Raw genomic sequence first — 27,649 nt, 5'->3', positions numbered from 1 at the left:
TAATGGTGACGCTGCCCCTCCCCAGCTGGCGGGGGGCAGCACCACCATTAAGGCTGAATAGGCGAGGCGCTGTCCCCTTCCAGGCAAGCCTAAACAAAATAAATGCAGAGATCAGCACCCTCTCCCCAATAGGGGAGAGGGTGCTAATCTCTACAAAAGGCTGCCTGGCAATGGTGCCAGTAGCCCATTGAGCCGGGGCTCGTCAAGGGGGCGTGGCCTAATGGGCCATCAAGACCCCCGTTGTTAGGCCACGCCCCCTCGATGAGCCCCGGCTCGATTTGTAGTGCCACTTAAGGCACTGTCCTTAAGGTACTGTGGGGGTTGTAGTGTAATTACCTAGTGCCATTTTTTGTGCTTCCTAGTTTGCCAAGTGCTGATTTCTTCAAGTAAGATTTGACCTCAACTCCTCTATGCAGGCATTGCAGCCTGTGTGTGATCAGTAATGCTCCCCTTCATCCCCTGTGTTTTTTTTCGAGAACTAATGACTGCTTAGGTAACTTTTCCTCTGAAGATCTTCATCAGAACTGGAACTGTCAATTTTACTTTGGCTGTACTGGCCCATCTTTTTGATCCTACTGGCTTTGGCAATGCGGGGTCCTCCATAGGTTTTAATTGTGAACACCTTTATTGCTAGGAACCAAACTGCCTTTATCCCTCTGGGACAGTGTACTTGTAATTAACAGTTGCTAGACTGTGTGTTGTATAACCTTTATTTCCCGCCATACTCAATTTTGCAAACGTGATACTTATAAGTGCTTTTACTGACCTTAACTGACATCATGCTCTGTGCTGGATATGAAATGTATAATGTATATGTTGTTAGTTGCTGATTTTTAGAATTAATCGTGCTTTGTGTATGAATAAATATATTTTAGTATAACTTTAAGTGAGTAAGTGTTTTATTGGGTCCTTGTACGAATTGATTTCTTTGTACTGCGCTACAGCTCACATAACTCCCTCCTAAGATAAGCCTGGCTGCTCAGCCACTCTGTCAAGTTGTGTAGTAGAGGCCTATATTAAGAGTTGGGTCCCTAATACCAAGAGATAAGTCTTATGAAATCCCACACCAGTTAGACTTTAGAAAAACCTAGCTAAAAATGTACTCCTATTTTCAAGGGCGCCAAAGGCTCCAGCTTCCCCGTCTCCATGGATACGCGATGGAACGTCCTCCCCCCTGCCTTGAGAACGGAGCTCTCGTACACCGTGTTCTGTAAGAGACTGAAAACTTTTCCTGCTAATTGTCTGTAATTTACTTAGCTGCAACCAGCACCTAGACGCCCTAGGGTTAAGTGTGCTATGCGAACCTATAAATAAATAAATTAACTAACATTTTAGCTTGTAGTTGGCAAGAGGGCAACCACTGAGCCCAAACAAGGCCAGATGGGTATTGGGTTTGCTGACTCGGGAGCTTTTGCTTCCAGACATGGAAACTGCAGCATATAAGCAGAAGTGATAATACTTTCCATTCGGTTGAAAAAGATGTGTACTGCAGGCCAGCCTATTTTCATCACATCTCTGAAGATAACTCAAAGCTGTTCCAACAAGAATATCCTGATATCTGCTATAGCTAGTTTATGTCTTGCCCTAAATTATATTCTCAGAAACTCATTTAATAGGAGCTTTAATACATCCCTTCTGCATGATGAAACTTGAAGAAACAACAGCAGCACAGAAATGGAAACATGCATTCGGTTGACTAGTGTTGGGATGGAAATTAGTCCATCCCAGCCCCGTAGGCACTTTAACTTGAGGAGAATCCACTATGAAACCGTATAGTGTACAAGGGGGGAGACGACCGCTCTATGGAACTCAGCGCAGACATAATATAGCACGAGCAGCAGATGCGTCACCTTAGAAGGCGCATAGAAAGAAATGCCATTTTGTAACTATGGTAGAGGAACAGGCTTGCATGGCCGCGCTGTACCAGTCTAGCCCCATGGAAGGATTCGACTAGGACCAAATCATTAAGCCAGAAACAGGCCGCACCACCAAATCTCATGGAAGCTCACTTCCCTCTTGTCCCTTCACTGTTGCAAATAATTTGTATTTTTTTTTATTGTAACATTTCTTTTATGCATACTTTTATTAGAAATAACCAATCCTGCACAAAACAAGAGAGAGACATTAGAAAAGACACAGGAAAAAATGAAACAAAATATCCAAAGCATCAAATATACAAATAACCTAAATAGACCTCATCTACTTCTTCAAGATTATATCATGCACACGGTCGAGACTGATTCACTACGGAGGTCTCATTTCCTCTATATTTCTATGTGTGTTATAAGGTTTAAGTGCTACATCAAAGATCACTCTGTGTCTCTCTCTCCTTAGTTAGCTCGAGCATTTATAGAAGTCGTTCATGGCTTTAGATTATCTGATAAGACTTTGTCCAGGAAATCTATCACCGCACAAGTTTGATGGACATTGTTGCTTGAGAGCATAGTGAACCACCAGTTGTCTATGCTGTTGTAAACAGGCGCATAGTTCCCTAGCAAGAGAGATCTCGCATTTACCAGATCGGGACATTCCGTTATCAGATGTGTTAACAATTCTTCAGCAATCAAGCAAAATCTGCAAATATTGTCGATTGTGTTGTTTTCATGTTTGATCCAAAGACCATCTTTTGTTTGGTATGCTTTCAGCCAAAGCCTCAGAAACATGTTTTAGTGGTACCTTGAAGGAAATGTCTTAAGATATTTTGGTAGCAGATCTAAGCTATTAGTCGCTAGACCTAGGTACAAAGAAGTCTTCAATCTTCAATCTGTTCTGAATCCAGCTCCACTATCTCAGTTTTATTTTGGCTAATTGTGGAAAAGACAACACAGTGTCCCACTTTATTTCGGCCTCTGCAACAATTAAATTTATTTTGTTGGGCCAGCACCTCAGGATTCCATTGTGGGGATGCTGCAAGGTCGGAGCCATGAGTCGATAGGCGGGAGCTGGATCGTTTAGGTATATTTTCCTTAACGTTGAGATGGATCTCCATAGCACTGTAACATAAAGGGAGTCAAGGCCTAGTTCATGCCTAATAGCTTTTATTGAGATGTAAGAACTGCCCTTCCAAGGCTGCCCAACATTGATGGTTCAAGTTCCACCCTGCTTCAGCACCAAAACTGATTGCGGGAATGACTTTCTGCTTATAGAATGTCAGAGCAGGAATTACTGTGAATTTTCCATATTCGACATCTATTTGTGCTCCTTGCAGAGCAAAGCCGGAGATACAATGTTTTAGGTCCTGGGATCAGTCCCATTCTCTAATTGAGTTGTTAAAAAGTATTCCTAGGTAGTGAATAGCAGAGACTTTTTCAATTTTTTCATCGCCAACTGACCACTTAAATGTTTTATCCTTCTTTGTCTTGGCTTTACCAATGGTCAAGATCTTGGTCTTCTTCTCGTTTATTTTCAATTCGTTTTCTTCACAATAAGCTTGAAATTTAACAAGAAGCCTCTGTAGACCAATTTGAGTGAGATCTTTCAGCACAATGTAATTGGCATATATCGCCCAGCTTAGCTGCTGGCCGTTGACTTTTGGCAGGAAACACTTGACTTCTCGTAGTGCTGCCGGAATGTCAGAGATGAATAATTTAAACAATAGCGCAGCCAAAGGGCAGCCTTGTTTGACTCCTTTCGTTGTAGGAATTTCCTCCGTTAAATCCCCCTGTACGTTTGTTCGCACACGAATCATGGTATTAGTATGAAGGGCCATCAGTGGTTGTAATAGCGACTGTGGACAGGCCCACTTAGTCAACTTTTCCCACAATTTGACACGATTTATTGTGTCAAAAGCTTGACGCATGTCAATAAATGCCAAGAACAGGTTGGACTTTTTTTTAAGTCTCTCTAATTTTAGCAGATTTAGTATTAGCAGGTTTAGCTCAGTCCCCACTCCTTTGGTGAAACCTGTTTGACGGCAGTCCATCAGGCCTGCCTGATTAGCCCACGTTGTCAATTTGCGTTGCAAACACGTAGTGCGAAGATCTTGCAAATAGTATCAAGAAGGGCAATCGGGCGATTAGTATAATTGGAAGGGATGTGCCCTGCAAGGCCGTGAGACAACACCAGGCTCCTCGCAGTGCCCATTCATCACAACCAAGCGGCCGGCAAGCCTCTAACACCCACTCAGCCAACCCAGAGCCAAGGCCCACACCACTGACCCGACCCCCACACCTCTGCATTCCATGATAGCGAGTGAACCACAGCCACTAGCATAAACCAAGTGACCATAAAAGATCTAAGCATGTGCGACTGTTTCACCCCTCAGCATAAAACAAATCCTTTGTAACACGGGGTACAGAGAGGGATACATTATAGATCACAATGAGGTGGAAGCCTTGAGTGTGAGAGGTGCGGTGTCCACAAAGCCCAGAATACGTGGGTCAGTATGACTGTAGTTCTTCCTCCCTTCCCCCTGGCAACAGTCCCTGAGCCTCCCAGGTGTATGCCACAGTGATGTAGTAGTAGGCCTGGTATAATATCATAGCTTTCACAATGTAACTTATGAGAGACCTGACCTTCACTCCATGAAGAGATGAGTCCAGCTGACCCATGTGGGTATCGACAGACGGCTGAGAAACAGATCAATTGTAGCCTGGCATCCCCTATGGTATGGTAATGTGTGTTTGTAAAGCGCCTATACAAAAGGCAAGTGTTTCAAAGCACTCAAGGGGGAAGGGAACAAGGGGAGAAAACAACAATCACTCAGGGTCGTTGAGTTTCTGAACGACACATGTCTGCACAGGAAAAGTAAGGGATCTAGGTGATCACTGCGACCATCATAATTACGATGGCCGAAAAATGATGACTTTTTTTTGTTTCTTTTTTTTAAACCCGCCTTTATACCCCATATATATGCGGGGGGAGACCCACACAGCCGGCCCATATTAATATTATATAATATACCCCCCTACATATATATGTGGTGTAGGGGGGGGGGGTCTAAAAAAAAAGTCCACATTTCCGCCCGTCGTAATTGTGAGGGCGACATTTCCGGCCATTACCAAAGTAAGTGCATATAATACAGTTAACAATGTGGATAACAGCAAATAGGTCTGACAATGATTCTGCAATTTTTCCAAGTGCAATGAGGCGTCATCATGCAGGGAGAGGAGACAAAGAAGATAGATAGGCAATCTTCAAGGCATGGTACGTTCAGATTGTGCAGTGCACAGACAGTACAGGAGAGAGGAGGGGGTGTGGAGGTGAAGGGAGGACAAGTGCAAGGGGGGATCCAAGTGCACACAGTTAGACAACAGGATCATGTATAATGTCTTACCAATCCTCTGTGCAGGTACAAACCCTATATGTGATGTCATCAGTGACGCTGTGACCTCTCAAAAGGATCTAACAGTCTTTCTGGAGTCAGAACGTTCTCGAGCAGCAGAGTCCTTTGCTGATATTTTGCATTCTGTACAATTAAACCTTGTTATCCTTGCAAGCTATCTCTTGGCCTATTTCCCTAGAGCGTTGTGTCCATTCTGGTGTGTGCGCATCAGGGGCTTGCCATTGCTAGGACTGCAGAAGTCAGCAAGTCAATAGTATGGACGCGTTGCAGTTCTTTCTTTTGCGAAGGGACATGATGTATCTGACAGGAAAAAACTAAAGGAGAAAAAGAAGATGTTGACACTGGAAAAAGAAGTGAAGAAGGCTGAACTGTGATACACACTCCTGAAGCGAATGGTGCCGAGGTGTGCCGTAGAAACACATAGTTTGTGCAAGTAAGGTTTTCCTCCAAAAAAGTTGGTTATGCTCTCTTTAGAAGTCAAGAGAGTGGAAGATCACTCGCAGGATTTCACAGATTAACGGCCACACCTGAGAAAATCAACGAAGAATTTGGGGACTAGATGTCTCATGTCTGCGTAAGATGCCAAGTCACTGAAAGCACTAAACTGTAAAGAAGTCAAATGAGTTATTGACTCACTAAACTTTGATATGCCTCCTGGGGGGGAGGGGTGTGTGTGTGTGTATCGGATTTATAAAGAGTGGAACTAGCTGGCAAGAAACAGAGCTCTGTACAAAGACGATGTGCCCACCGACTTTCCAGACTAGTTTTACAAAATCATGCCAGGTCCTATAATTTACCTCAAGCATTGGGTGCTTCAGGACTCACTGACTAAGCACATCTAACCCGGGCCAAGGTGCATGCGCAATCACTGTGAAGAAAGGGAAGAAAGGGCAATGGGCCAAGGCGTGTCAGAGCTACAGACCAATCAACCTGATGTAATACAGACTGCAAAGTACAGTGGAATATTCTTGGAGCGAATCATTCATAAGGTCACCCAACCCCCTCAGACTGTCATTCTGAGAAACCAGAAGGTTCCAGGTAATGTGAGAAGGCGCTGATGGCTCTGTGCAGGGGCTGTGAGAAGCCCCATCTGCTTGCAATAATATTGCAAGATGCTGAGGAAGTATTCAACAAAGCAATGTCAAACGTGGCCACTGGTTAATGTTTGTCAGCATGGTTAAACATGGTTTAATTTTCCTGAGCAGCTCCACTCATTATAAACGGTTTAATCTCAGAGCCGTTTGGGCTGCAAAGAGGGATGAGGAAAGGCTGCCCACATTTTGCCACTCCTCTCCATAGTGGCCATGGAACCCCTGGTGATCGAGATCAAAGCAGAATATTGAAAGGATGGTTTCTGGAGCATTGCCACCGAAATCATGCCTGTATGATCGTCATCTTTCTTCGTCATGCAGAAAACATAGTACAAAATGAAGACTGCTTCATTTTTTCACAGGTTGGGTTGGGGCAAAATATATTAGCTCCACTCTGTTTTAATGGGGCCATAGTGAGTGCACTTGCTCGATTTTTAGCACTGGTGCAAACATTACACTATTTAACGCCAGGTGTGCTCACAAAGGTGATCGAGCTCTGCAGAAGCGTCCCTCTTTTGTTTAAGGCTTGCTCTTGTAGTGTGGATGTATTTCTGAGTTCTCCATCCCAGTCGTATGAAGTGGGACATGCATGACATCTCCAAAGTCATAGAAGCAGTTTTCGTGCATAAATGTTTCTTGAATTGTTTCCCTTTTTTAACTGTCTTGTAAATAGTGTGTATAATTTGCCTTCAAACTACCCACGGCTTTTTTTTGCAACACAGGTGGTGGGAGCCTTGCCGTTGGCATTCCAGCCCACGAATCATACATTTGAGCCAATTCAATCTTCAAAATGAAAAAGGAAGAAGTGGCCAGATTGTGGGTGTATTCACACACAATCACAGGGTATCCGCAGAAATAATCAAATTTAAAAAAACACAAACAAAATGGCCTAACTTGTTTGGCTGATTTTTAACAATATTTTGGGGCAGTTTTAATAAAATATAGATGTGGGGTGGGAAAAGGTTATTAGTTAAGGGAGGGGGCTAGGGAAAAAAGAAATTCGGTCATTTCTACTTTCGATTTTTTTTAATTTGGTTATTTTATGGTAATCCTTTCCAGGGTGCTTAGGGGGGACGTTCAATTTGAATCTGTGTAAGGATATGCCTCAATGCCAAAGCTTTGATTTGGTATATCAGCTTTGTCCCAGTTTTTCTCATTTCCCATAAGCCACCTGCTAAGGTGGGCAATGGGCCAATGAACCCTGTCTGAGCTAAGCTATGCTGAGTCTGCTCCAATTCCAGATTTACAGGTGCCTATTTGGCATATGATTCCCGACCAAGAATCTGGAAATTTTAGAAATGGGTCCCAGTCCCAACCATCTTCCCTGCTTTGGAAAGGTGTTTCACAGTCAGAGCTCGACTGACCCTCTGTGGTATCTGCATAGACACAGGCATGAAATGGGTCCCCTGCCACGTAGTACTTTCTGGGGGGTTTCCCTTTCCTTTCACATGACTACCCAACCACAAGCAGTGAATTTAAGGGTGTCTGGGTTGCCTGCCCTGGCTTACCAGACCTTTGGCAAGTCTGGAAGGAGGGCACTGATTCTTCAGTTTTTACATCTGCTCAGGGCTTGTAAAAATGAATTACAAGCTTTTGTGTATCCCGGTCCCCTATAAGCGACCAGCCAGCCTTTCAGGTCCAGAAGGAAACAGCTGGGTCCTGGAAGAACAACCAATTCTTCACTGCTCCCTGCTTTGAATTCTTGGACTCATTGTGTTGGAACAGGTCAGAGATTGTGTCTTGCACCTGATCCCTGTTTTGGGCTAGTCCAGGGCTCTCACCCTGCCTCGGTTCCACTTTTTGGAGCAGACCAGGGCTCCGCTGTCTCCTTCAACAGATCGGTCAGAGTGGGGCAGTTCCTCTGCTCCTGGCAAAAGTCAACCTGACTGGGTCCTCCAGCTGAGGGACATCTCACTCAGTTATGGCAGGCCCTTCAAGTCTGAAACTACCCCGTCCACCATCAAAGGTCCTTCTCAACACCACTAGGCAACCCTGAGATAACAGCATTCCAAGCTACTTATGTAGACCCCTCAGCGGCTGCTGGGCCACTCGCCCAGGAGTAGGTGCCTTAGGGGACTTCGCAACTAGACAGGCAGCTACCGGTAAGACCGGTCTCTCACACTCTCTAGCTGGAAGAGCCTCAGGGCCTAGTGCCTCAAGTGCTTCTTCCCTTGCTGCTTGTAGAGTTCTCACTCTGATTGCTGCAACTGTCTCTGGGACAGGGAGGTCATCACCTAACAGACACCCTACTGGAATGAACTACTTGACTTCAAAATGGTGCATAGGGGTCTTAACCCTCCAACTAAGCTCTGCCATTTAAAAGGGACAGTAGCTAAAACTACCAAACCCCCTTAAAGGTTGGTTTGGTCATGGGAAAAACCTCCCTTCCTTCAACCATTTTCACTTGAAAGCTAGGCCACTAGCAGTTGCTCACACAAGATGGGAGATTTTACCCCCCTATCATGTAGACATGCCCCAAAAATATCTGCTCATTGGTGGGAACTGGGGCCTCTCCTGGGGGCCTGGCACCATTTCTACTCAGAATGACTAGGTAACCGATGGCCACTCCATGGCCTAGCAAGAGGTCATCTGCTGAGAAGCCCGAACTAACTATAGCCTCTCCCATTAGAGCAGCAGAAATGCCGGCCTGTTTGAGTTTACCCTTGCAGGCTGCACTTCCCTGTCATATCCCCACACAGAAAACAAGAGTGGAATGTTGAGTGTATGGGTGTCCCAGTGCTAGAAGTACCATTGTTCTTCTTCTCTGTGGTGGCTGACCATATGTTTGGGATATCCCTTCCTGTTTTTGGGGGCTTTTCTTGGAAGAAGGGTCATAACCTCTGTCCTTACCTTCCAAAATGTGCAGAAGTTAAAATATTACCTTTGGCTGCAACGTGTTTGTGTCACAGCAGCTATCGGGGATGCAGCTGTGACTTTTGACTTGCCCTGTGCCACGGGAGAGCTGGGGCTGCAGATGTCAGTAGACTGGTGCAGCATGGGTACATGCAGCTTTAATGAAGGGGAGAAAATGACAATTTGTCACAACATCGAACACTAGTCTAATATAGATACTAAATAACAGGAAGCAAATGGGAGTCCTGTGGTACTCCACAATTCACAGTCCTTTTAGGTTGCAAAAAAGGTTAAACCTTTACTGTTGCATCCTTTTGTTTAGAGCATGAGTTTGAAATGATGGCTCGGTGAGCAAAACATAATAATAATATATCACGGTCCACCATATCCAAGGTTTGTAAAAGATCCAACATCACCAAAACAGTCATAGGTCCCTTGTCCCTGCTTTCTAGAATATTCTGCCAAACTCAGATGAGTGCACAATGTTTGCTGTGTTTAAGATGGAAGCCTGATTGATACCCATCGGGAAAGGAATTGATTTTGTAGCGAAGGAGCGAAGTAGCCCCACCTCAATCACCTTGCCCATCTTGCCTATGTTGAGAACCAGAGAATGAGACATGTGCGGTACCAGAGAAAATACCAATACCGAGGAGAATCCTGGAGGTAAGGTTCCCATTGAGAAAAACCATACCTGCATACGAGACAGTATGATGACCATTTGAATGAAATTCCGGAAGAAACAGTACCAATGAATGACAAAGATGAATGGTGACGTCATACAGCATCAAGCAAATGGAAAAGATGCAGAGACTAAAGAATGCAGATATTCTATAAGGCATCAAGAAAGTATCGAAGATAAGTACCAGCTTGGGATCAAGATCGAGAAACGTATGCTACAGAACTGATGAAGATGTAAAGCTGTTTTACACGTGTACAGATGCAAAGAAACGCTAAGCAGACCAAGTATTCTTGAGGCTAGCTAAGTAGAGAATAGATTGCGGAAAGTGCCAACGTATACGTGTATATATATAGAAGCAAATAAAGAATGGATGTTTCCACTACGTGTTATAGCAGAGCTGGGCTAAAGAAGTAAGGCCTAGTTTCCAGTATGTCGCAGGTAGAAAACAAGTGAATTACAAAGTGAATCTCAGAAAGGCGAGACTGGATGAGCCAAGAAGCCAAGGTCTTATCAGGCTGGAGTGAGCAGATATTCGATACCAATCCTGTGAAAGAACAGAGCTCCTGTTCAGGAGGCATGAGCAAAATAAGAAAGACGTCTGAGGTCTATTAGAAAATAGTATTCTTAATACACAAGAGGCTCGATTTTGTAGTCTTCAGTCATGTGGAGGGATAAAGTTGGACGCACATGATAGTCACACCTATGCATGAGGGCAGAGTATGCCTTCACTCCCCTGAATTATCCAGAGCAAAGAACACTCCCAAGGACAGGTTCAAAGCCCTAACTGACAGCAGATTACTGAGGTGATGATGGATGAATATGCTAATTGGTGGGAAGCTATGGTCAAAGACTAGCTCACCAGCACCTGGAAGCCCAGTCTGCGTGCTGCTAACGTCGGTGGAAAAGTACTGACGGAGGTTAGAGTGCCAACCAATGGTAGAGGACTGCATCGTTAACGGCACTATAGTTTGTGTAGCCAATGGGACATTGTGTATTTAGTAACGTTCATAGTGAGCTGTTTTAGGGGAGGGATTAGTCGCCCCACCTGATGTTAAGAAACCTATCACATTTCTTCACTGCTTTAGACGGGTATGGATCATATACTTAGATATTCCATTAGACCCTATCGCACTTGCCATTAGGTTTATGTAGTTTTCCATGTAGGATGACGTTAGTAATACGCAGGTTGACGTCACCTATGATGATTTTTTGCTATAAAAGAATGCTTTTTTTCAGGATGCATTGAGAGTTCTTACGCTCAGACGTCCATTGATGTCTGTTGTACTCCCTGTTTTAGATAATTGATATTAAAACAGTTATACTTTTGCCAACTACCTGAGTCGTTTTTTGATTATTGATGTTTGAGTAATTTCTGCATCCCCATCCATCTCAAGGGTATTGCTACCTCATCCTAAAGGGCTGGAAGACCCAGTTCAGTTTTATGACATGTTGAAGTTGAACAGTGGCGACTTTGTCAAGGATCTTTGAAAGCCTGGGCAGACTCTCCACTTGTCGGTAGCAATTGAAGACAGAAGGATCGAGGAAGAACTTTTGTAAAAATGGCTAAATAATAGGGGATTTTAAGGGAATTCTTCATCTAATGATTTATTGATGAGGTAATATGTGCCGCAATAGATTCGGCAAAACATTTAGCAGTGATAAGCAGAAGGCGATCTTCTGGATGAGGGGTGGGCACAGTTTTTTCAGTAATGCAAATTTCTCAGATGAGTATTTAGACAAAGTTAAATTCAATTATATATAAATTCCATTAAATTAGGCGAAAAGGTGTTGAGGCCACCCGTAGAAGCATGATGCAATGATTTTCGGGTCAGGATATTGGACTAAATGTCAGTATTTTTGGAAATAAAATAGGTGTTCAAGACAAGACAGTGCTCATAAGTGATAAAAGCAGAACATTGTGATTGGGGTGGTGTTAGAAATGACTGAATTATCTAAAAAACAAACATTTGCCTTATCAATTTCGTAATGTAAACATCACCTTTGCTCCTCAATGCATCTTTTTTATAACACTTGCGTAAGGTTATTACAAGTCTTAAGTCATCATGGGGTGTGGTGTTTTTACAGCATCTTTCTGCTTGAGCAGTGGTTTTCTTGCATTCCTTAAATGTGGCATAAACCATATGGATGAACCATTTTATTTACTGGATTCTCTGCAGGTTGAATCCAGATTGATAATTATCTTATCTTATTAAGTCCTTCCAGCAATTAGTTTGACAACATTTCTTTTTTTATGAAAAGAAGACCTAAGATTGTGAGCTGCTCTAGAAGCAACTCTTTAAAGGAATTAGTCTCTCGTTGTTCAGGGAGATCCAGCCAGAGATTCATACCCCCAATACGAAAACGTTATTTATTTGCATTACAATGAGCCAAGGTGGTCGAAAAATGTTTTTGCAAGGTCTGGGGATGGTAGTAGCACAGCGAGGCCTGAAAGGATCTCTGGTTGGCAAACCTGCATTTAATCAGCATATATCCTGCCAGGTTATTCCAACCAGAAACGGGAGGGAGCGTGCTGAAAACGTGTTTTTTGGAACTATATGCAATGACACCTCTGCATGCGGTATTGGTCGACCTCTTGCCCTGGAACGCTGCAGGGCTCAGAATAGGCACCACGGTAGCCCGGTGGCCTTGAGAGTTCATCCAGGACAGGTAGAGCAGAAGAAACGGAAGTAACACAAACCCTAAAGCCTTTTGGGGTGAGCTTTGTAGGGCAGAGACTACCAATTGCAGTACATTCTAATCTTTCCAAAGAGGATCACATCAAGAAGAGTACATTCATTTGGAAGTGTCAGAGTTCTGGCCCAAAGAAGACCGCGTTCTCCTCCTTCAGCCAAAATGCAAACACAAATATGTTGGCAATGTTCTCAGCAATCAGTACCCATTCTAGTTCCTGGGGGCCGATGCTCATGGAAAAATGATTCTTTGGGCGTGGACCCCGCTTGCAGAATTTGTCATTACTTTCATCTGGACTTTCATCTGGAGTAGGCAGTGAGAAAATAGCATTCTATAAAAGATCCGAGCTCCAATACAAGATTATTTTATGGAAACTTTAAAACGTGCTTGTGTGTATGGGTGCGCGCCTGCGCATGGGCGCCCGCCTGCGTGCGCAGAAAGCTCTCCCTTTCGTTTCAAGTTAAATGGAAACATGTTATGAAACTCAAGACTTGGCATTGAATGCATGTTCCGAAGAGCACATAACACATGTCTGCCTACACCCATTTACTCAACATCTGGAGTTACTAACAGTACTGGCGGCGCGTCTAGGACCCGGCGTGTATGTTTTTTTACAGTCTTATGGATACTCCCTGTGCTGGTTTTCACGCAAACAAATTACAAGTCATCTGTCAGCTACTTTCAGTTATAAAGACAAATATATTTTAGTGTATTTCATCACAGCCCTCAGCAAACGTGTTTACTAATAACTCGCTGCTTGGTTGACCTACTTAATTACATTAAAAAAAAACACTCTTCTAAAAATGGAAGGGCTTCTTGGTTTGGAATGAAGTCAGTGCCCGCCCCCTCCCCCAGCAACATCTGTGTCCAGAAAGCAAGGCAGTCATGTTTTGACTGGCCTTCTTCCACCAGTATTTTTTTCCTGCTTCTTGTCTCAAGTAAAGAGAGTTACATAAACATTCCACCCAATTGGCTACAGCTTTTGAACAATAGAGTCACTGTGGGGAGAAAAACCGCAGACACACCCCACAACTGTTGGTCACAGAGCCAAGCAGAGCTAAAAGCGCATTCTTTGTACGCTCCAAAAGGAAATCCATGGTCTTAAGGCCAGGCCTCTAATGTTATGCTTGGAAAAAGGCCCTTCTCTTAATTTATTTTTTCTTCCAATTTCATCATTGCCATGGAAAGTTAGAGTTTTTGCAGAATAAAAAAAAGAAAACGGAGCTTGTCTGAATGGACAGTAGTGAATGAATCGGGACCTCTTAAGACTGGGATGGAGATAAAGTCGAACTATAAGACATTGCAGAGTGCTGGGGCTTTAAGCTGTTATAGATCCGGGGGGAGGGGGTGAAGGAATGGTGACAGCATTAACAGAAGCATCTGATCACACATAGCAGCATTTAATTGTCCAAGTATGCAACTATTTATTTTCCCTTCACTTCAAGGATTCTAAATGCAACTTGCAAAGATTTAAGCTAATCACAGGCAGGTCTTTATGTCCCGCTGTGGAGTATGTAATGTTGTGTAATACAAATTTTATATCGCTACTCACGCATTACGCCTGGTTTTGTTATGCAAGCAAAAACCAGGAACAGGCACAGAGACGGAGGCGTTCCAACTGGCAACTGACATTGCATCAGAGGCCGCTGCCATTGCAGATGTGCGCGGCCCAGATCGCGCCATATTCACTGCATGAGCCCAGCCAAGGCCTGTGCAACCTGGAAGCATGCACACTCTAGTCTATCTCCACCCAGTGCTGCAGCGATTACTGCCTCTGGTGGTTGCATCAATGGAGCCCAACCACCAGAGGTGGTAATGTTCCTCAGTAACCCCGCAGGGATCAGCATGTGACCGTACGGCATCAGTATCTTGCCCGAGAAATTGGGGTATTGCTTCCCTGCCGGGGGGGGGGGGGAGTGTTGGGCGGGGCGGAAACCAGACCACAGTCTATAGAGGAAGGAGAAATGGAAAAGGGCAAAAGAGAAGGGTTGGGCGAAGCGACAAGAGACATGGATGCACAGAAGCAACAAATTGGGGTTACAATGGGCTTGACTTAAAGGAGAAGCCATTGTCTAAGCATGGATGTGGTTGTGATGGCAGACAGTGGATCAAGCTGCTCATGAAAGAGGGAAGAAAGGTAACCTTGCGGATCAGGGGATATTCCAGTGATGACAGTTTATAAAACTTTGATAGGAAGGGATGGATTTAGTGGAAGCATGGGTGTGTGAGGGCCAGAGATGTGCTCCAGAAGCCTTTGAAGTGTGGTTGTTAGAATTGTCACATGGCGTTTTTTAGGCATTACCATGCAAACCCTATGGATATTATATGATATTTATAATGTGCTTAATACCTAGAGGTTTCTAAGCGTGGACAAACCTGTTGTGAGTGAATAAAGATCTGCCCCCTTTAAGAGGGAGAGAGCACGTAATGGTGGCAGGGAGCGGGAGAAGGGGGCGGGAGGAGCAAGAGGAGGCAAGAGGCAGACATGGAATGAGATGAATTAAAGAAGGTTCAAACCGAAGCTGGATCCTGAGTCATTATTGTATGTGTGAGCCATGCCCCAAAGGAAGGAGGGCACAACAACTGGCGATGAGGCACCATGCCGTACAGCAGGAGGTCGGGAGGGGTGAGGAACACCCAGCAGAACAGCGGGCCAGCAGGGCCCAGCAGAGGAGAACAGAAGGTGCAGGCAATGCCACCTGCAGCAGGAAAAGGGCTGGCCGGACCCTGCAGCCATGAGGAGAGCTGCGGTCACAATTCGGCACCACTACTAAACATAACTATCATTCTCAGCCTTGGATACAGTTACTGTCTTCTGTTAAAATAGTGCAGCAGAGGAATTATTGGTTCAGCAAAGGTCTAGAGTCTGCTTAACGTTTTACCTTTGCAGGTCTACTTTAGGCATTGTAGCCCTTTAAAGAAGTGAGTGTCACTAACATATTATTTGAGACTTTGTGTAGTGCTACACTTGTATGGTGTTTCTAAATGCATCACACATCTCAGACAATGCAAGTCCTGTATTTGCATTTTTTGTAAAATTGAATGCATCTGAGCTGTATGACCTTGCATTCGCTTCAAATGTTGAAGCAAGTTGAAATGCTTCAATAATCAAGCAGACGCAGTGCAAATTTGTGTTGCGTCACACACCGAAGCACCCTGCCCATAATGCCACTGTCTGACCCCCAAAACACTGCAAACATTTTTACTGAGCATGCCCACACAACATTTCCCCTTCCCTCAAAGTGGTGGTAGTAATGAACTAAATGCTATTGATTGTGAGAGCTATTGTGCTAAATCAAGTTGCATGTGAGTGCTCATTCAATAAACTATTCAAGCAGCATGGTGATGGACCTGGCATACAGAGTGAAATCTGTCTAAGAACAATTCCAAACCATTAGCACTGCTAGCCAAGCTTGCCTTTCTGTGAAATACAGGTAATTACTTTTAAAGATACTTGAAAAAATACAAAATCAAATTATATTCTGTTGAGCTTGATGGAAATTATTGCCCGGAAGCCCTGCCTAAAAGATTCCCCAGCTCTCAAATCCGCAACAGACACCACCCTCCTCCCTCTCCTAAACATTCCCAGTGACTGCATAGGAGCTCCAAGTACAAGACCCTTATGAATGCAAATATGGCTGCCGTAACATGTTGATGTTCAAGAAGGAGGATCACAGACAGGATTATTGTGATCTCACGTCCAACAACCAACTCTACACATGCCCACACCCCTGACCAGAACCCAACTACTTTTTCACACTCCCCAGACATATGAGCCTGAGAGCCTCCAGCCCTCTTACTCCGCAAGAGGTATCTCTAGCTACTAAACTGGCTGCAATTCAGCATTGTATATATTCGACCACCGGCATGACCAACGAAATGCTATGAGTGACTACAGCTATAGTCACAGTTGGGCACCGATCTGGGTCTACTTCAGTTCAACTCAGTGACAGCTCATGCTCATTATTTACTGTGTGGTTCACCCCTGTGAGGAGGCTACACAGTATGTGGGACATAGCTCTGTGTCTCTTAGTCAGGCATTTCCATTGATACACTTGTTGGAAATGAACCTGTCCAAAAAGGCAACGAAAATGAAAGCACACATTAACATTGTGCAACTCTCTCATCTGGATGGCCGCATTGCCCTTTTGCAAAGCCTTCCAGAAACTAACCTGGCTCTCCTGAGATGTGTCCTGCATGCTGCTGCATGACTCATCAAAGGACTCTGCAAATTCGACCACATCACCCCGACACTCCTTAAACTGCACTGGCTCCCTCTGCAAGCCTGTGTCATTTTCAAATCCTGCTGAATTATGTACATGGCTGTCACCCTGAAGTCCCCAAGCTACCTCACTGAGAAGCTCAGCATCTCTGAGGGCCTCCGATCCACCAGAAGTAAAGACATGTGCAGACTTGAACTCTGCCGGTGCAGGAAGGAAAGAAACAGAAGACAGTCCTTCTTTGTCTATGCCCCAAGACTCTGGAACCTCCTCCCATCAACATCCAACTCGCTCCCTTGCAGTTCAGGAAGGAGATCAAGATCCTCCTCTTCAAGGAATGCCTCCTTGCTAACGCCTAGGTCTGTATGCCGTCCTTACCTGAGACTGGTTACTTGGAGGTCCATTGCTGACTATTGCTCTCCCTCCCCTATTGCTCGATCCCCACTCCCTTGTTTCTATGCAGCCTAACCTTGTTTGCAATAACATTTGTTTACAGAGCAGAGCTATGAAGTGCAGGCAATAGCTGAGCATCCCCAACATCCCGTAACAAGTCTGTCATCTACAATCCCCACTTACCAATCACGCCTTGGTTAGTTACAGGGACAACCCGGGAACATATGTTCTAGTAGGGCTCTCTTCCTGACTCTGGGTTGTTCAATGTGTCTGGGTCTGGCTATCCAACAGCTAGTGATGACACTGATAATGGATCGATATTTGACATGTGCCAATGCAGAAAGGACGATGACCCACTGCAATATTCATTTTCCAAGCGCTCTGTGTTGCCTGCAGCACTTGTTCATGTTGTTGCTGACATCCTAAACCCGCTCCCAGTTAGCGTGCTATTCAAATACCTTTTCAGTGTCAGCAGTGCAATTGTCTCTGATATGGGAGAAACCTTTCTGTACCTTGTGCAGAATACCTGACATTTATCAAAATGGATGATTACCATATAACATCAGACTATGGAAAGATCCCTCTTACAGACAGAGAAACAGTATCTTCAAAGTCAGCAGCTGATCATAGTTGAGTCATTGGATGGCCTCTTTCTACGTGGCAGGCAGGTCATCCGGGGTGATGGAATGGCAATTGAGGTTACTGTTGCATTCATGTATGCAACTAGCACAGGCTCTGAAGATGAAATTATTCACTGTTTGAGACAGTGAAGTCCACATAATGGTGGTGTCTGAATTACCAAGCCTGGTACATGTTACATGTCTATGATCAGCATGCACAGATATATATGAGAATTTGCAGACTTGAATAGACCACTGAGCTAACTGAGTCACTCTCATGCACACTGTCACTTGGAAGGGTCACACATAACATGTATTCTACAATCCCTCAGGAAGAGTGTGCATACACAATCTTTGCCATGTTCCTCCATAGAAGGGGCGCAAACACAATTATTGATCCTCCCCCTGCACGGATGGGTAGCACAATTTATGCCACACAGGGAAGAGGCATGAACCTAATTTATACTTGGCTTCTGCAGAATATGGATACACATGCAATTGTTGATGTACCCTCCGCAGGGAGGCCTGCACTCACAATTTATTTTGATGCACTCCCACAGAGAATGTGGCATGTCCACTATTGTTCCACAACAATAATCAGAATTATTACCTATCAGTGTTTGAAATGCTTGGAAAGATATTATACCTCTTCATTGGCTCTCTCCCTAGACATGCAAATGATGTCACGCACCTAGCCAAGAACCTTTCATGTACCGCTTAGCCGCGAGACTCTGTGCGTTTACACAGCGGCTGGAACTTTCGACAAAATTTGGATCTCTTGATTTGGATTGGAACTAACTGTCCCACAAGGTGAACGAAGTGAATGGACATTATTACCAATGCCTAACGCTAAGGAAATTTTACTTACTGCACCTTTTTCCTTGTTTTCTTGTAGGCTTGTGGCAAGTGACACACCCCTTTTGAGGCGTATTATATATTGTGCATGCGCGTGCACCAGCGCACGCGCACCTAGCTAAGTACCTTTCAAGTACCGCTTAGCTGCTTTGCCAGGGTGCTGCGTTGCTGCTGTTCTGCGCCATGTTTGAACAGGTACTCATATGGGGGTTGTCTGAGCTCACTAAAACTTCTCTAAGCGGAGGTAGCTGGAGGAACAGTTTTGTATTGGGCACTGTGTGTGTTGGGTAAAAAGGTTGTGTTCTAAAGAAAGGGATAACACAAGTTCATGCTACATCGCATGTACACCTTGAAATCGAACATGCCCGAATCTCTAGGGTTGTTGATAAATATTCCTCCAATGGTAAGCGAGAAGGTAAAACCAACAACTTGCACCTCTAGAAAAAGTGTCACACTCACCCCAATCCTAAGAACTCTGCTCTCCCATAGAGACATCCGCTCTTTCTGTGCTAAGTGAAAAGAGTGTGTGGCGGTGCTGCCTGTGTGCCCGAGTACTGTTGTTTCTTCTGTACAAACTATGAGCGGACCATGTAAGGAGGTGGCCCCATTAAGCATTTCTGATCTCACCAATTTGAAAATAGCTCAAACGCTCAAAAAACATACAAGTAATGGCACACATATGTCCTCAGTGGATAAACTCATTTAAGTGACTCCCTTGCTGTCTGATATATCAATACACGCTAGCACTGGTAAATTGAGTAGTTCCCGTGGCACGTCATTAACTGATTATGGCGCCCCTGGTTCAACGGATATGTCTATCCAATCTATTGCGGATTCCTTTTTACAACCAACACCACAGCGTTGTCTTCCGATAAACAATTCTGACAATCCATTAGAAAATCTGGCACTTATTGAAATCACACTGCGGCTGTAAATACCACAGTTGCAAGTTTATTTAAATTATTTGAATGTCTTGATACGGAAATCACGCAACAATCCAGTCAGATACAACAAATACTTGATTGGATTGTCAAAATACCTCTGGACATTAACAATTCAGGGAATGGTGGAAATACAAGAGAGAAAGATGGAATTAATGAACCACATTCTTTGAATCGAAACTTGAAAAGTACCAGGCCTATCACTTCGGTGTTACCTTTGTTCAAGAATATAATATGTTCCATTGAGCATAGTAAGCTGGAAACCATCAATCTAAACGATTCATGGATTAGTATAGACATGAGTGCCAAAAAACTACGGCCTAAAGTACGTGGTGACCTCACTGATGCTTTTTTCCAAAACCCGATTAATAAAAATCGTGTTAAACGGATTGTGACAAAAACAAAAGTGGTTGCACAGAAGTCGAAAAGGCCATTCCATCCAGACAAGCCCGCGCAATTCGTGCCTCCTATACATCAATCAAATGACCAACCACTTTCGATAAAGCTCCCACAGGCACCCATAGCATTAGTGGCGAACCCGATTGCAACTCATGCACCAGTGGTGGCCGTGCACAATCATAAAGTGGCTGCTGTAGATCACCCATTTCGGACACCACCTCCCAATTACGCGCCCTTGACTGAGATAGTAGATATAGTAATCAACGATGGTCCATGGATTGCTGAAAAGAAAAGGAATTGCAAGCAACTGGCAAGTCAAGCTGTCATCATGCATTTAAATTTGGGAAATTTTCACTAAAGCCAGTGCTAGCTTTTTACCAGCAAAAAGTAATCCCAGTCTTACTATATGGTGCTGAAAACGCTTTGGGTTGCAGTCACGAAATATGGTAATCACTGGAGCATTATTTCTGGTCTAAGGTCCTGTCTCTCCCAAGGGGAATTCTGACATCATGTGTGAGATATGAATTGTCGCTCATATCGCTTCATGCTAGGGTATGCTGGTCTCTGGTGAGTTTGTTTCGGAAAACTCGCCAGCGCGAGCATATCCCACAATTTGACATCTTTTACGATCTGTAGCCAACAAATAATAGCATGGTGTCACTTTGGTCCAAAAGATGCGAAGAGATCCTGTGCGAATATGGAATTAGCCTGGACATGCTGCATAATGACCCGAACACTGCCAAACTAAAAATCTGGCATGCGGATTGGGATCAAACTTGCTCACAACGAGCTGGAGCTTAAATGATGAGGGACGCGCCGCACGAAATACGGGCATTTAACGCTCCTCAACGCTTCCAGATTCTCAGTCTCGAAGAGTGTTCATGATGCTGCGTTTAAACGTATTTAAAACTAAAGATCGGTTGGCTTCATGGAAAAGCATTAAAGTCTCAAATCTAATGTGTAGACTATGCACTAAAGATAAGGAAACCCTTAAACATTTGGTGCTATTCTGCACAGCTCTTCGATCGGAAAGGACAATCCACCTGGGGCCTTGGGGCCTAAAGTACCCCTCCTTTTGTGCCGACGATTGGTGGGCCAACATGTTTCAAGGTTTGGACATGAAATTGATATTACCATTGACTTGTTTCCTAATGTTAATCGAAAATCGCCTGAATGCATTATCGGTTGATGAGTAATGAGGATAGTGACCGGACTGTTTGATAGAGAATATGGGTGGGGTATTCCTAAAGGATGATGTTATTATGTGTTGTGTTTTTGTTTGTAAACATTTTAAAGGTTTGTGATAAACCGATAAAATAAAAAAAAAAAAAAATAGTAGATTTAATAGGGAAATATTCAAATGAGTTGCATTTAATGGCAAAAGACAACCAACATAATGCACAAGAGGTACAAGTGATTTCAGGACTGGAAATGAATCCAGGGCTGAATAAATCAAATTAAGTCACAGAAGATAATGCCTTCCAAGACCGCATGACATCAATTAAAGCAACAGTTGACGCATATTTACTACAACGCGTCACACAAGCCATGGTGGTTAAACCCCCTACTCTTGCAATGGGAGAGGCTGCTCTCATACTGCTGAATGCAAATCAATCCGCAGTTAAAGAAGTAGCGAACAGCTTACCCCCATTTAAACATTTAAGTGAATGCTCGCGGCCTCAAAATGAACCCCACTCATGAGTTGATTCTACCTTAAAAGCAGCACAAATGAAAAGCTCGAATAATAGTTCTTTCATCAGATCAAGTCACCAAGTCTCTAGAGCATGAAAACACTTTTAAAAATTGTCATTCACTTATCATAAAATGTTGTGATGCTCCATTTGAAAGATATGAGCTATGCCGTTCAAGTATATTGGACATCTTTGGAGATGTAGATAACTTGGAAGACATATCCACAGGTGACATTGATCAAGTTGAATTTGTTTGTGATCAAAATCTGTCCATAGTACGACTCTGGATCAAATCAGGCTTGGTCCTGAACACGATTTGGAAAGATAAAATGGAACTATTTAAAATGGGATTCCTGGTCACGCTAGATCCGGAACGCCTGGTACAAGAAAGTAAAACAGCCAATGCGAGTAAGGAGACCCTAATTCCAGGATCCCAGTGCAACACTATTTGTTTATGTTCATACTGTGGCCCTACTTCAATACAACAGCGAGAGAAAGTGACCACAATGAAAGCATAACCACTAACGGAAGATATCATAAATACATCCTCATTAGTTAGTTGGAACATCAGGGGTCACACTCACCTGCAATGGGGCGTGAATCATCCCATAAACCAATATGACATAGTGACACTTCTGGAGACCTGGATGCTGGTACCCCCATCGTGGGATGACCATGATGTCATTCTGTTGCCAGTAATGACTGTCTAGAGGGGAGGCCCACCTCGGGCCTCTTGGTTGCGGTGAAAACGAGCCGAGGTTTGACCATAACTAAGTGGGCCTCTCCGAATAACTTTATCCAACTGGTCAAGGTATTTAACTCCACTCACTCCCTGGCATTAATTAATTTGTATCGCAATCCGGTTGGCATTTCAAATGATACCTTTTATAAAGACTTATCTAGTGTATTGGAATTGGTAACACAAGCTCATAATATTTTGGCCACAGTATTGGTAGGAGATCTTAATCTTGATAGCTTTGGGCTGAGAAAACCCGCACATGCACATGACAAGGAGACGTGGGTTAAGTTTGTTGTGGATCACAATTTACACATGGCAAATGGCTCCATAGTGGGAGACATCCCACCACACCACACGTGGGAAAGGGGTATGTTGAAATCCATCATAGATTACATATATATGACTGATACCTTATTCCAGAAGGTCACAAAGTTTGAAATTATACAGCAAACAGTCAGTGATCATCATCTCATCATCTTCTTACACTCTATTGGCAGTGGGACAATAAGCTTCCTGGAAATAAAGAACAGTGGTCCAATCAGATACTGACAATTAATAATAAAAACTTGCTTTAGATGGTCAGACAGTTCACTTTTAGCCTTAAATGAAGCCATTGTACGAAATCAGAATAGGAACAATTTTGAGTCATATGTAGATGACATGTCCCCCTTTAGAAATATTTTATTTTGACAAAGGTACACTACGTCCTAATCACAAACACAGGTTTGACTTACTTACACAGCAAACAAGAGCAGCCTATAGGAGAGAATTGAGATTCACTTCCAGACTTCCTCTAAGTGAACATGATCAGGCTCGAAGAGTGACCAAGTGTAGGTACCGAAATTGGACTCGCGCAAGAAAAGCCAAACTATTTCAAGTTGACAGCGTGGATTTATGAGCTCACTACATAAAAAGAATTCTGTGCAAGTATGGGCCTTGCTTGGCAAATCTTCTTATCAGAGACAAGCAAGCATACAACTGAATGGAGTCACAGAACCACAATGGCTTGATCCTTTTTCACACTTATATGCTGATGAGAGTTTTGATAAGTATAGGTATGAAAACCAATCTACAGCGGGTGGAATTTAGAATGCTCTGAGGAATTAATAGAGGAATTTATAAACAAATCCTCATCCTCTCGTGTAGCAGGGCCAGACGGCTTGAACAATTTCATGTTCAAACAGAATCCGACACAGTGGGCTAGCATCCTTAATAATGTATTTTTAAAAATCCTAATGTCTAGAAAACTACCGGCTTCGTGGTGTTCATCTTTGATCATCCCAATTTTTAAGAAAGGCGATTGTGGTGCACCCACAAGCTATCGACCAATCGCCTTGCTCGATGCTCCGGGAAGGATTTTCTCAAGATTAGTCTTGAGAGACTTTAGCCTGTGGTCACGAACATGCGAGCAACGTGATCCAAATCAAACAGGTTTTGTCACAGGCATAGGGACAGCAGTGAACCTTCTAACTCTTAATGCCCTTAAAGTACACGCACTATCCTCTCAACATCTGATTTATTTTGCGTTTGTCGAATTACACTCGGCATTCGACTCGGTTTCAAGAGTTAAGTTAATGACAAAATTGATAAAAGCAAATTGTCCGGGCACATTATGTGACATCATATATGCATTGCACTCTACTACCACAATAAAAATCAGATTATCACTGACGGGCCTACTATCAGCAGCAATTACGACATCAAGAGGGTTGAAGCAAGGATGCAACCTTGCCTCGGCCCTCTTTAATTTTTTTATACATGATGTGACGCAGGCCTTTTTAAAGGTGTGTTCGGATTCTCCAAAAATGAATTGCATTGCTATGAAGGCCTTATGGTATGCGAATGACATGGTTTTGGTCTCAAAAACACCAATAGGCCTGCAACATCTCTTGTCAGTATTAAGTGCCTATCAGGATAACAATGAATTAATCATTAATTCACAAAAAACTCAAATAGTGATATATGCCCCAAGGTTAAACAACAGAGCCAAGATGGACTGGAAGATCAAAAGTGTGAGTTTGTAGATTTTACCAACCTATCTTTACCTTGGTCTATTGTTTGATGGAATGCTGCAAATTGATTCACAATTGAGAATGCTTGTACACAAACTAATCTCAACCATATTGCAGACACGGCTAATTCTGCATACATTTGGCAAATTTTCGATTAAATCAGCCATTATGTATTGGCATCAAAAAGTTATGCCAACGATCCTTTATGATTTAGAGACAAAAAACATAATTTCGGTGATATTTCTGAACCAATTAGAGGTGAGATTTTGGAGGGGCATCCTTCGTCTTCCACAATGTACACCAGGACCTTGGCTGCGACATGAGCTGGGACTCACTTCATTAATGGCTGTATATAATTGGCGTTTATGTGCCCTATTCCACAAATGCTTAATGTATACACAAAGTGACACTATTTTAGCAATCCTGTCCAAGTATATGCTGTCTTCATCACATGCATTTGTCCAAACTTGGTCAATGTGTATCTTTGAAGTTTTGGTGAAAGTTGATGTGACAATTGATATTCATATCAGAAACCCGGATCGAGCTAAGGATAAAATATACAGGTTGGATTGGATCGAAACAAGAAGAAGATGTCTTACATACAAGGATTTTCAGGTCTGTGGATTTGAGCAAAACAAACTCAAAGACTTGGAACCATATTTATGTAGAGCACCGTCACCACAGCTTAGATCGGTGATTCTACGCTTACGTTTCAATTTGTATCCGACACGAGATGTTCTAGCAGGGAGGAAACTCATTAATCCAAAAGATAACTATTGTAGATTTTGCTCTGACATGCTAGTTAGAGAAACTTTGAAACACGTAATTGTGGAGTGCACAAATCTTACAGATTTGAGAACAACATTTTTTTGTAAGCATATGATCTATTTTGGCTTGATGTCCCCGGAAAATAGATGGCCAATGATTCTGGCCACCAATATTATGAGCATCCCAGTAGCCACTTTCAATTTTATGAATGCTTTTAATTTAAGTGCTTTGAGTGAGTCCGTGGTTATGTAGAGTTTAAAAGGAAAACAGCCGCCATTTCTGATGTTATTATGTAATAGCACAATCAGTATGTGTTTTAGAATTTATGGGATGTTCTTCAATGCCTATGTGAGCTAATCAACCACATCAACTGTTATTAGTTTAGGCGCTGCCCAGTAACCTTATATTTGTTTTGAAGTCTTCCTTCTTTTACATGTTTAACATGTGTCTATTTGTTCTTTTTATTTTTCTTTGTTCATGTAATATTGTATACATTTTGAAATTTAAACATTTTGAAAAAGTTGAGTATACTCAGCTAAATTCAATTAAAAAAAAAATAAAAGATGTCACATATGTAAAAAAAGGATAGAGAGTCTATAAAAATCCTCAGTGAGTGATACTTTCTTATGGAAAACAAAAGGTTTCCTGATACCTAATGTAAGACACCAGCTTTTAACATTTCTGCTCTTAAATCTTTATTATTCAACATGCAAACCATTTCACCAAATTATGTTTAACATTTTTTATTAATTTTATTTTTATCTTACGTTAGGTTTGCATCTTTTGATTTCTTTTTAAATGAAAGAAAAAAAAGAATGGCATGCCACAAACAAAATAACACAAATTGTCAGATCGCCTTATTGCCAATGCCACTTCTACAAAGCTGTTAGCATTTTCAAATGTAGTTGAACGGGCACTTCAATTAATGCTGAAGCCCACTAGCCAATGTTGTCCCCCATGAAAAGGGCCTCCACCTAATATCTTGGCCACACACCAGGAAGCATGTTCGAGCTACCGGATAAAGTTGTCAGTGTCTCTGCTCTCTAGTACATTGACTCTAGACCCCAAACCCATTGGGACACTTCCTGAAATGGGCCTGGATCTTTTGTATGTGTGTGTACCTCACTGCAGGACTCGCTCACTGGGACACACTTGCACTAATGATAGTAGCATTGTTTGCTATCGTCCTTCTGTGTACATGTGCCGCAGGTGGTTCAGGATGGCCTGAGTATCCAGTGAATAGGTGAACGAATATTAATACTTCTGACTGTTGCCTCGCACAAGGTGTACTCAACAGAACAACACTTCGGGCAACTTAAAATAATCCCAGGACCCAGTGGATGATGACAAAAGGAGCAGGGATAATCCTTTTGCCCTCTAGGATCCTCCCGATGGACTCCTGGACCTGCTTTACAGCCTTATGTGGCTTAGTGCTTCCGCCTTCTCCTCAACCCTGCTCTCCTGGTTGTGCTGGTGTTTCCCACACCACTGTACCAACTGAATATTCCTTCCCATTTCCTCCTCCACAAATCTGGCATGCATCTGGCATGCATCCTCTCCATTTCGCCCTCCACCACCCCCTCATCTGAATGCTTCTCTTTATACCTTCCATCCTCCCACCCCTCAGGGTCCTCATTATCACCATCATTTCCATCATCACTCCCATGTCCTTCATCACAAACACTGATACCATCAGTCCCATCAACAAAAACCTGCAGGATTTGTTGGAGGAGGAGAAGGTAGATTGTCTGTATTTCACTTCAGACAAAAAATATCATATAACGGTGTCTCCCCCTTCCGATTCGAGGTAGGAGGAGAGCAGTTCCTCATTGACCTGAGCCTCTACATCAAGATCACTGTACTCACTGCTGTACCCCACTGCTTCTAGATCCTCCTACCCAGCCATTGTCTTCAACAAAAAATATGCCAAAAGGTTTTCCATGTAAAGATGTCTCCTTACAAAACAAAAAAGTTGACATCACAGAAAAAAACAGATTTCCCTAAATTGGCTTCACAAAGCAAAATGGCTTCCCAAACACAGAAAAACAAATCCCTACAAAAATAACAAAGGCTTCACACAACCCTACCCCTGGTAAGAAAACAAGTTGCTGCCTAACCTCCCACAAACATCTTTCCAACTTGTATTGTTGTATTGATAGGCCCTGCTTCATTTTCCATCAGCCACACTCAATTTACAAAGCAAAAGAGAAGTTGCCTGTTCCTTATTTACCAGTCTGAACTAATGTTTCACACAAGAACATCATGATCTCAGTCAACTGATCTCAGTCAACTCTTTGCACTAGCACTGAATTTGTATACATGCTTCCCGGCACCACCCAAAATGTTCCTGTTTTTTGTTAAATGTTTCGAAGGATGTGCCCAGGCAACTGTGCATTTCCCTTGTACAAAAACT

Source organism: Ambystoma mexicanum, chromosome 4q (assembly GCF_040938575.1).
Source record: "Ambystoma mexicanum isolate Mex_15411 chromosome 4q, UKY_AmexF1_1, whole genome shotgun sequence".
NCBI classification, from domain to species: Eukaryota; Metazoa; Chordata; class Amphibia; order Caudata; family Ambystomatidae; genus Ambystoma; species Ambystoma mexicanum.
The sequence above is the reverse complement of the archived record's forward strand: the minus strand, read 5'-3'. Positions refer to the sequence as shown.